This window comes from Malus sylvestris, chromosome 2 (genome assembly GCF_916048215.2).
Source record: "Malus sylvestris chromosome 2, drMalSylv7.2, whole genome shotgun sequence".
In the NCBI taxonomy this organism is placed as follows: domain Eukaryota; kingdom Viridiplantae; phylum Streptophyta; class Magnoliopsida; order Rosales; family Rosaceae; genus Malus; species Malus sylvestris.
Window position 1 is genome coordinate 17,996,212 of NC_062261.1, and position 11,193 is coordinate 18,007,404.

The 11,193-nt window shown below is 39.8% G+C and overlaps 1 non-coding gene and 1 pseudogene across 1 annotated transcript; both read left to right on the forward strand.

Annotated features, from left to right (window-relative positions):
- The first annotated feature begins 5,037 nt into the window (after nt 1-5,037).
- LOC126613790 (uncharacterized) lies at nt 5,038-7,894 on the forward strand (annotated as a pseudogene).
- A 2,504-nt stretch (nt 7,895-10,398) lies between these two features.
- LOC126614133 (small nucleolar RNA Z196/R39/R59 family) lies at nt 10,399-10,481 on the forward strand. The gene has a single exon (XR_007620291.1). It is a non-coding gene; the product is annotated as a small nucleolar RNA Z196/R39/R59 family (small nucleolar RNA).
- Nucleotides 10,482-11,193: the final 712 nt, after the last annotated feature.

Genomic DNA, 11,193 nt, shown 5'->3' on the forward strand with positions numbered 1-11,193 from the left:
GTTCTAAATATTAGGACCTGACCCGCCCCTTACATACCATCGTCCCCGCCCCGCCCCGTTTAGTTTTAAAAAAAATTGGAATCGCCTCGTACCCGCCCTGTAATACCTTGAAAAATTAAAATATAAATTAGTTATATTTATGGTTATGTGGGGTTGGAGGGGGGGGGGGGGAGGGGAAGGGAAGATCGAGTTATGGTTATGAAACTCGAATGAGGAAAATGTGAAATCCCGCTTCCAGATTTTATTATTATTTATGTCGTATAATTTTTCTTTAAGTGGGAAATGACGAAAATGTCCCATTTTTGGTAAACGTATGACTTATTTTATCCTCATATATTTTATCATATTTCTTGATATTTTTGGATAGAACTTGATCTCAAGAGCGTGTAGGCGCAAATTGTTCGTGAAACGGAGTTATAATGAATAAGTTATGAACGAGCAAAGTTAAGGACATTTTGGTAATTTTAACCTTCTTTAGAAGGCTCCAGATTTTCTGGAGCCATGTGATATGCCACGTGTGTGGCTGGGATGAAAGGAAAATATTAGAAAAGAGAGAGATGGACGGCTGGGATGAGGAGAGAAGAGAAGGAGAGGAAGGAGGAATGGGACTGGCCAATCAGGAAAGGAGGAAATGAGGGGAGATGAGGGAGAAGAAAAAGTAGGAACCAGACCCCTTTTTGACCCACAACCCGACCCAATGGATTCCATGGCCTCCGACACCATTTCCAATGATTTTTTTGACAAATTGAAGCCACTCACCACCTAGAAGATATTCCACAATCCTCCCCCTTCCAATTTCAACCAAAAATCAAAAGTATTGGCCTCAGTTTCGTGGGAAAAAGCACTGGTAGGTGTGGTGGTAACCCGGCGATGATTCGCCATTTTCTGCAACCCTCCCCATCGATCTTCACCATCAAAATACCTGCCTTGAGCTCAGGAACAATTCCCAATCATTGGTTGGAGCGTCGGAGTCAATTTGAGGACGAATCAAGGAACACCCAATTCTAGGGTTCCGACGGATCAAGGTTGATTTCAGGCTTTTCTCTACTGAATTGGACTTCGGCCTAGGTATGAAAGTTCTTTCCCTTGGCTTGCTCTACATTTTTATGAAATTTGGTAATTTTGGAAATAGTTGAATTATTCGGCGACTCGGGGAGGCCGGTTGCCGTGTGTGGCAACGCATGGCAACGGTGCATGGGCTGAGACCTCACTTGTCCTTCCTAGACTAATTTGAATACCATGATTTCCTTATGTGATGTTCAATTGAAGAAATCTTGTCGTATGACTATAGTTTTGATAAGGACCGCCATTTGGACATTATATGAATTGATGATCCAACTATTGGATCGTCACCATACTTTAATACGTAATAGTACATAATATTTGAGGACAATAGGAACTTATGGATTAGGAATCTGATGTACGGATCTTCCTGAATTGGATTTCTAAGTTTGTAACATCAAACGTTTTTCGCCACTTGAATTTACGATTGGCGGAGATCTAGCTGTTGGATCGTAATGAAACTTTATTATGTTATTCTAGCGGCATATTATGGATGTTAAGAAGTTACGGATCATAAATATGATAGGCAGATCTTCCAATTTAGATTTCTAGGGTTGTGAACCCTATCCTCGGTCTTGATTGACAATTGACTTTTTATAGTCAACTAAACTGAGTTTCTAGTGTGCCGTTTATCTTAGAGTGTTGTTGACATTTCATGAAGCTTAGTGGGCTCATTGTGACGACGGGTGTCTTGTTTTATGTATGAGTGACTATAATATAGGTGATTTATATTGAATTGTTATTTTATTTTATTGTCATTGATCTACGTTTGTGAATTGTGAACTACGATTGGCTTGATCCCTCCAAAGGGTACGTAGGCAGTCTTTAGATGCAGCCATAAAATAAATGAGATTAAATTTTAGTGGAAAATCGTCAAATTGAGAAATGTTAGAATGGTTATTAACATAAAGGGTAACTATGACATTTTTGGCCTACCACTAAAGGTAAATTACGAAATAAATTGGCGGGACATGTAACGCCCCAAACCTGCATTACCCGCCCGACCTGTGGTTCCTATACCTGTTTGCCCACCCCTACAATTAGATGCCTCAAATATTTCCGATTTGGCTAATATTTTGCAAAGATGATCGACAGTTGCAACTTGAAAAATAGACATTCGGATCGTTAAAGTTCGATATAATATATGTTAGGGTGCAACTTGGGTTGAGCCAATCCAAACTCGCCCATGTCCAACCAGACTTTAAACCCGAACAAGTGGGTCTTTTTTCTTTTTTTTTTTAGTTATAACCCGTCCAAATCCAACCCAATTTCAACCTGTTCATTGATTGGATTGAGTTGGGTTGATCATTTGCCCGTCCATCCCCAACCTAACCTAACTCGACTAAGCAAACCCAATTTAACTAGATTGTAACCCATATCAATTAATGCTCATACTACACCCAAGTGAGCCAAGTCTAAAAACGAACGCCCTTTCTAATATATTTTAATAAATTGCTTAAGCTTTTAGGGAATAGAGGCTTTGATTAGTCAGCCCATATTCGTAGTCTTTAAATACTAAAGCTTTATAGTAGATTGATTTATGAAATTAAAGTTAGCTAGCTTTGATGCTACTTGGCTTAATTTTTTTTTTTTTTGAAATTCTTGGAAACTAAGTTGTTATAAGATTAAACTTGAAAAAGTTGGGTAACTCGAACCCAACCCAATTAAACCCGAGTCCAAATGAACCCGAATAAAACCCAACCCAAACCCGAGCCAAATTGTAAAAGTTGGGTTAGGATGGGTTGACCTTCCAACCTGCCCGAGTTGCACCCCTAATATATGTGTCCCACAACTAAACACTATTTTTATAAAAAAGAAATAGAGATCTCTTCCTTAAAGACCTCGTACATATATAATGGGTAAGTAACGACAGTTGGCATTTGGAGTAGGGGTGGGCAAACGGGTATAGGAATCGCGGGTCGGGGCGGGTAATCAATGTTCAGGGATGGTAGGGGGCTGGTTCCTAATTTTTAAAAAGAGAAACGAGGCGGGAAGAGGCGGGGATGGGCTTTGAAATTTTAGGGGCGGGCCGGGTCCAGAAGTATAAAAAAAATGGGTACTTGGACCGACCTGTTTGTAACATTTTCCCATTCCTCTCCTATTTTCTCACACCTTCTCGAAAAGCTCTCCTCTCTTCAGTCTCCTTCCTCTCGATCTCTCACTTCCCCAGTTTCTCTCATTCTCTCTCTTGACGCTTCTGTCTCTGATTTCTCACACCTTTCGGATATGTCAATTCACAATGTCCTTCATCCTTCTCTTTCCACTCGCTCACTTCCTCACTCTCACTCTCTTTCTACAATCTTCTATCTCTAACTTCTTCATGGGAAGAAGAAGATTCATCAGCAAATCCCATAAACTCCCACCTCGTATCTGAATCCATATTTATCCTCACCCACCCACAAAATAAAAAAACCCAATTCTAATTCCTAATTTATGGGGCTGTATTGTTCCACCACCTGCTCCGGTGTCAACAGCAGCACCAGCTCCTCCTCTGTCACCAAACCCCCGTCGACATCGATAGTTGTTTGGCCGATGCCGGATAAATGGTCCGCTCATTTGATTTGATACACGTCACCAGTGCCTCGAGCGGCTCAAGACCATCATGGTCAACTCCTCCGTCATCAATAATCGCTTAGAAACAGCACGCAGCGGATAAGGGTCTTGATGTCAAATACCGAGTTGAAGATCTAGAGGATGGTGAGTCCATGAGGTGATCAAAACTGGAAAAAAAGAAGAAGTAAGAGGACCCGTGGACCCATCCTGAACTGGCCCATTTGAAACGGGTTAGGTTAGGTCTGGTTCTAGTGATCAGATTTGCAATACCCCTCCCGACCCGTCTCGTTTTCTTTTTAAGTAGGTCCGGTCCCTCCAAATTTGGGCCCAGCCCGGCCTATGCCCACCCTAATTTGGAGATTCAAATGTTGGACTCTTTTAAACCTTGGCTTTGAACCTGGAAAGTGACTGCAACATCTGCTGCTAGCCCAGGAAATAGCTGGTATAAGGCCTAGCTTGGCCAGCCCAGTGACTCTTTGAGGCTCCGTTAAGTTTTAACCTAGTCTTTGAGCGGAGATGAATTTTATCCAAGTTAGGAGAGATTTTTTAGTGTGACCGGTACACGGAGTGGTACACCACGTGTTATTATACAAATGGTAGGACATGTGTGCTAAAAAAAGATAATAACTTAAAAAATAAAATTTCTCACCACTTCTATTAAAACATGTGGTATACCACTTGTGTTCCCGTCACAACTAAAAATTTCTCCCAAATTAGACCATCTTTTCACAAGAAATTTTTAATTGTGATGGGAATACAAGTGATACACCACGTGTTTTAATGGGAATGATGGGAAATTTTATTTTTTAAGTTATTAACTTTTTAGCACACATATCTTATCTTTTCTATAGTGACATGTAGACCTGGCATTTCAAACCCAACTTGATCCGACCCTTTAAAATGAGTATTTGGGTGAGTGTTTAACGGGTCGAGTGGTTAACGGGTCAACCCGTTAATCACCTGTTACATAACAGGTCATTTTGGATGAACCCGCGAAACCTATTAACCACCTGTTAACATCCGTTATTAAGGGCTTTTGTGTAATTTGAATAGTCAATAATGAAATCCTCACGCTGTCTACTCTCTGAGAAGGAGGTGAAGTTCACTGCAGCTTGGCTTCAAGATCTACTTTCTGTGGGGTATATTTAGCCGAGGCAGAAGGTCATGAATTTAGATAAGCCAAGAACAATCATTGGCCATGCAAGCCGGAAGGAATTTAATCCTCGAAAACTACCTTCTGTGCATCTTGGGGTTAAGGAATCAGAGATGGTGAATTAGGTGATAGGGAATTTGATTCGATGGAGAAAGTTTTTTGGCAATGTTGTTATCATCTTGTTTTTCATCGGCCCTATGGAACGAACTTGCTTGAAGTGGAGATTGCTCTATGGAAGGGTATTTAATAAAAAAATATTGTTAATGGGCGTTAACGGGTGACTTATTAGACTAATGAGTTGAGTTTGGATGACCAGTTAGCTTAACGGGTTGGATTCGGATGATCCATTAAATTAACGGGTTGGGTTGAACCCGATCCAAACCCAGTAAATGCGACCCGTTTACAAGTCTAGTGACACGAGTACCACTCCTTGTACCAGTCACACTGAAAAATCTGTCATCTTTTCACCATTTAGCCGTCTACCCCTTTCAGTTTCAATGTTTCAGCTTCGCAGCTGAGCAAAATTTCAATTGGGTCTCAGACAAAGAACAAATTTTCAATTGGGTTTGTCCCTTTCCCTATCTTCAATTACCAATTGGGGTTTTGATCGACCTTGGCAGGTAAATTTACTTTTACCCTGAATTTGCTGTTTTTTCTTGTTCAAAACATTTGTGCATTTTTTTTTTTTTTTTTTTTTTTTTTTTTTTGGCATTGAATTGGTGGATTTGGATTCTGGGTGGGATGAAGTACTTACTGTCGTTCAATTCAGCATATATAGTTTTTGTCTGATTTCATGTTAAATAAGAAATGATTGAGATATAGTTTTTGTTTTTCTACCACGGTTATTTATGCCCAATTTAGCTATTGAAATTTCTGCACTTTTTGGTTTTGATATCAGTTGATTTGATCATTAATGGATAATACAGCACTGCAAGAGTGGTCTGTACCTGAAGATGTTCTCCGGACATTTTTAAGTGTGGGAAACTCATCTACCCTCGTAAATTCGTTGGAAAATTTAATACAAGTTTGTAGAACTGCGGATGGTCGTGCAGGCCTTGCGTCTAAGGATATTCTTCCCTCTGTCATCCAGCTCGTACAATCTCTCCCTTACCCTTCTGGTTGCCATCTTCTCACATTATGTTTAAAGCTCCTAAGAAATCTATGTGCGGGAGAGATTGCAAATCAGGACTCATTTATTGAACGAAATGGAGTGTCAATCATATTGAATGTTTTGAACTCCGCAAGTCTTTCTTCGGAGCCAGATACTGTGATCGTTCAGATGGGGTTGCAAGTTCTTGCTAATGTTTCATGGCTGGACAACGGCATCGGTGTGCAATTTGGCAGCGACTTTTTCCGAAAGAATTTGCTGCTATAGTAAGAGTTCAGAGCCGGGAAACTAGTGATCCCTTGTGCATGGTTGTCTATGCTTGTTGTAATGGAAGCCCTGAACTGTTTGCCCAACTTTGTGGTGATCGTGGGATAACTATCCTGAAAAAGATTGTAAAGACTACGGCTGCAGGTAACTTTGTACATTCATTTGATACCATCCGCCTTAGCTTCAGTTGTGTTCCTTTGCTGAAACCTAATATTAATGAAACAAACCCTAATCTGTGCCTTGTTTTAACCTTTCGGGTTGGTTTCGGAGAAGATTGGTACAAGTTGATTCTTTCAAGAACCTGCTTAGAATGACCTTACTTCCAGTCACTTTTCTCAAATTTAGGATTTTTTGGTGCTACTGAGAATGGCGAAGACACTGAATTTAGAGAAGACGTTTTCTCAACTGAGCAAGCATTTTTCTTGAGAAACATATATGACATCTTGAATGAGCGGCTTCAAGAGATTACTGTGCCTAGTGATTTTGTACTGTGTGTCTTTGGGATATTTAAGAAATCTGTTGGGATTCTTAATTATGCTGCGAAAGGCAAGTCTGGACTTCCAACATGTTCTATTATGATAGATGTTCTAGGATTCTCACTCACAATCCTGAGAGATGTATGTGCTCAGAAGTTCGTAAGAGGCTCTAATGAGGACCTGGGGGATGCTGTTGATGTTTTGCTATCCCATGGCCTCATAGAATTTCTTTTATGTTTGATTCGTGATCTTGAGCCGACATCAGTAATGAGGAAAGCTATCAAGCAAGGTGAGGACCAAGATGGACCAAAGCCTTCTTCCTTAAAACCCTGCCCTTATAAAGGATTTCGGAGAGACATAGTGGCAGTCATTGGCAATTGCACATATAAAAGGAAGCTTGTACAAGATGAGATTAGACAAAAGGATGGGATTCTTTTGCTCTTGCAATAGTGTGGCCTTGATGACGACAATCCGTACTTAAGGGAAGGGGGCATTTGGTGCGTGAGGAACTTATTCGAAGGCAACGAAGAAAACGAAAGGGTAGTGGCTGAATTGGAGATTCAAAGGGCTGTTGATACACCAGAAATTGCTCAATTTGGTCTTCGAGTAGAGGTGAATCCAGAAACTAGACGGCCAAAGCTTGTTAACATCCCATGAAGAAGGTAGTTAAATCTGACGCTGATTAGTGATCAAGAAGCTGGTTAGATTCGATTAGATGAATCCAGAAATGCATGATTTTCGCATTATAAATTTTTTCTTTGAGCTCAGGTGTTTTGCACGGTTGTTTGTATTCGATCTGGTTAGTAAGCAAAATTTCAGAGTAGTGCAAACAACATGAAAGGATGGATTGTATTGTATTGAATTGACTTCCGAGTTTCTTGCAATTTTAATCCTCTGTCTCCTTGTCCGTCAATTTGTCTATTAACTGCAGACATGGCAAAAACGGCTTACAAGAGAAAAAAAACTCCTCTTTCTCGATCCCCCAATCTCCAAATCTTTTCTCTCTCTTTAAAACCTCAATCTTTTTACTTTCACTGTCCTGTCGTTGTCGGAAGCGGTGGTGGTCCAACACAGAGCGTATGCCAGGGTGAGCCTGTTGGAGTGACACATCGGCAAGGCCATGTCAGCATAAGTTTGTTAGAGCTGTTAGAGGATGTTAAAAGTTAGTTAATACTGTAGCTTGTAGTGTACGACTCATTTGGGATATAAAAGGACTGGTTGTACTTCATTTGTGTTTACTGAGAAAATAATACAAGAACGAATTCTACTTTCCTCTCCGAGTGTTCATCCTTCTCTCTCTACATTTCTTAAGCTTTAGTAATCTGTTACAGTTTTTTGGTTTTGTTATCAGAGCCTGCTCGGTGACCCCATGACGTGTACTACGACTGCATGATTTCCTTTAGTGTCAGAAACTTCTAGCCACCGTGCAGTTGCAGCCATCCGATGATCTCATCATTCAACCCACCCCACCCCCGCCACCCACGACCTCGGCATCTTCGTCAATAGCATTCTCCTCTAGAAATGCTCGATGCCACAAAACGGATGCCTCATTCTAGCCGATTTCGTTCAAAAGCAATCGGGTGGGGAGTCACCACTCTCGTCGGAGTTCGAGACAGTGAAGTTGGGGTGGTGGGGAGTTGCAACCGGTTTCTTTAATGGTGTCCCAAAATTTCATGCCTCATGATGGATATTGTCATCTACGACTCATGTAAGGTGGTTCTTTCCAGTGATGTTAAGTGCAAAAAAATCAAGCTTCACCAAGTTCGTCATTAATAACGAATCTAAGCTTTTTTTTTTTTTATAAATAAAATATATTGACGAGAAAAGACTTTACAAACAAGCAGCAAAGAGTTGTAATCACCAAAAAAATAAAAAGCATCTACCAACAACACTGCACCAAAGCAGCAGCAACAAACACTTGATATTCCATTCTTATAAAACAGACTCATTAGTAACGGAAATGGCGATTTACAAGGAACTCAACCGAAGTCTAATAGTGGATGATGAGTCAATATTTTATTATATATTTTACCCTAATCTTAGTTATAATTTATTGGTTATTTTGGTAGGATTTTGATACTTTGCTTTATATTTTTACTATAGGACATTCGATTTCCTCTGGAGCAAAACCTGATCAAACTGATGAATTTTAGAGTGATTCAAATTTGGGGACGTTCATGTGTTCCTTATCTTATTCGTATCAAAATTTGGAATTTTTCTACCAAGCGATTATTTTCTAGTGATTAAATGAAGGAGCAGTGCGCGTTGCTGGAAAGTGACGTTTATGGGCTTAAACTGTGTTTTTGGAGCCCAAGATGACCTCAGATGGGTTCATGGCCTTCTGGAGAAGTGTTTAGAATAGTCCAAGCTTTAAATCCAGCTATTTTGGGCCAATTTTGGAGCCAATTTGGATCCAAAACGTGGCTGTGCAGATTTTTTGGTGAATTTACCAAGTTAATTTAGGATTATGTTTCCTATTTTATTTCAATTTATTAGGTTTCCTAATTTTATTCTAAGACCTTTTAGGGTGTGTTTGTTTGGACTCACTATCTTTCACTGGACTAGACTGGACTAAGTTTTAGTCCAATCTTGTGTTTGTTCCTTACCCGGACTAAGTTTAGTGGGATTAGCAGGGACTCGCCTCGACTGAGTCCCTCGCTAACAGGTCTTAGCGAGACCCCCCGATTCAGAAAGGATTGCTAAGCTGCCCTCTAATCCCGTCATCTCCCTTCTCCTTTGCACCTTCGCACATCAACCGCTGCAACTGCAGCTTACTCCTCGTCCCTTCGCACCTTCGCCCTTTCCCTTCTCCTTCCTTGTCGCACCACCTGGTAGCCGTCCAACATATAAACAATCGACGATGGACTTGTATCTATGGCAATGGTCTTCGTTTGGTGCTTTCTGCTGCGTCGTGAAATAGGAGTCCCATCAGCAGAAGGAAAAGAAGACGAACAAGTCTGCGTTGGATTTGGGGGCCTTAGCTTTCTGATTTCTAAATTCATTTGGATTTTCTGGTCTTTCATGTCGATCTCTATTGAATTGTAGTTGGGTAGAGATGCTTGACGGACTCAGAGGTGTTTGAACTCTAAATACCTTTTCTACATAATATTGATTTCTTAATTTTCATTTGCTGCGTTGGATTGCTTTCTTAGTTTGTGTAATTGGGGTTGGGTTTTTATGATGGTGCAAGAATCTTTCAGTGGAAATTATCATCCTGGTGTTTTTTGTTGTTGTTCATGGTTTGCTCAATCGATTGGGTATTTTGTGTTTAGAGATTTTGGATTAAGCAAATTGGTTGAACTTGTCAGTCTTGTTTGTATTTGATTGCATTTAGTATCGCCTGCATCTCATGAATCACTGAATTTTGCAAGGACATTGTTATGTAGCTCTATGAGAGGTACAATTGCTTGTGTATGATTCTTAGAATTGATGCTCTGTATGTATTTTTAGAATCTTAGAATTGATTTAAATTCCAATGATGTAGGTAGTTGTGAAGTGGGTTAATTTAATGGTTGAATTGGTGGCGGTGGTGGGTGCGGTATTATGTTTACCATTTCGTTATTTGAACTTGGTTTTTTATGGATATGAGGATAGCTATTACGACCTGTCTTACTTGCATCTAGATGCAATGGGGTGAATTAGTGATCGACTATCTGATCTTTTAGAGCAATAAAAGTCTGGGTTTTTACCATATGATTTATTTTGTTTACCATTTCAGTAATTTATTTTGTTTGCTTAGGATTATTAACTTTTCAATTGTATCTTTTTGGAAGTAAGTCTGCAATCTATGATGCAAATATTTAACGTTAATGATATTCTGTGATTAGTAAGTTAAAATCACCATCTTTCGACTGAGATTGCTGTTTGAACGATTAGTTCATTCTCATTTGTGATTTCTTGCTCTTGTTGTGTCTAATATGTGGTCGTCTGTGTGAATATGTATTGCTGTTGTATCTTTTTGGAGTTGTTTGCCCATGGTATCTGATGTCCAGATTTATTATCTGTGGCTGGACATTTCGTTTAACAGGGCGTACATAGAAGTTTACAGGTCTTTGCGACACAGTTAGCTTTTATTCTCAGTAGCTTTCTGTTTCATTAACCTGCAAACATTTACTTTGTGCTTCATTGTTTATTAGTCAGTCATTTTTATTGCCGTGGTGGCATTAGTTTAACTTTAGTGTTCATAAATGACACTCAAAATATTATCTACCAAATTATTGTTCATTGCTCATGTGTTCTAGTTGGCATTTGTATCTAGAAGTCTACATGAGCATCTCTTTATGGTTCCCTTTGTATTGCACACTGACTACCCATAAAAGTTTGATCTTCCAGCTCCATTTGTATTGCACACCGAGAGACCAGAGGGACCAGAGACAATTGTTGCATTCTATTTATGATGATGTAATATGTGCATTTGGAACGATGTAATCTATGCATTTGAAAGGCTTGGCTACATGTATAGGTGTGACAAATACAACATTAAACCAGACCTTGTATCTGTGGGAAAGGCTCTTCTTCTGAATATATGCCAATCAGCATTCTTGTGAGCCCAGAAGTTTCAGATGTCATACACT